This window comes from Calidris pugnax, unplaced genomic scaffold (assembly GCF_001431845.1).
Source record: "Calidris pugnax isolate Ruff unplaced genomic scaffold, ASM143184v1 scaffold324, whole genome shotgun sequence".
In the NCBI taxonomy this organism is placed as follows: domain Eukaryota; kingdom Metazoa; phylum Chordata; class Aves; order Charadriiformes; family Scolopacidae; genus Calidris; species Calidris pugnax.
In genome coordinates this window covers 203,824-204,234 of record NW_015091153.1, presented here as the reverse complement: position 1 = coordinate 204,234, position 411 = coordinate 203,824, and positions in this window count along the sequence as shown.

Here is a 411-nt window from a genome sequence, read left to right as displayed (position 1 = left end):
CCCCCTGGTCCTTGATACCCCAATATGGTGTACCCCCCAGCACTGGGTACCCCATTACTGTGGGTGGCCCCCACTGTTGGGTGCCCCCTGATCCTTGACACCTCAATACTGGGTGCCCCCCAGCACTGGGTACCCCATTGCACCAGGTGCCTCCCAGTACTGGGTGCCCCCAACACGGGGTACCCCATTGCACTGGGTTCCCCATAATCCTTGATACCCCAATACTGGGTGCCCCCCAGCACTGGGTACCCCATAATCCTTGATACCCCAACACTGGGTGCCCCCCAGCACTGGGTGCCCCCCCAATTTTCCCTCTTTCTTCCCAGCCCCCTAACCCCCCTTTCTCCCTCTTCCCACAGGCTACCGGCCACCATGGCCCCGTGTCCCCGCTGACGACCGTCCCCCGCACCC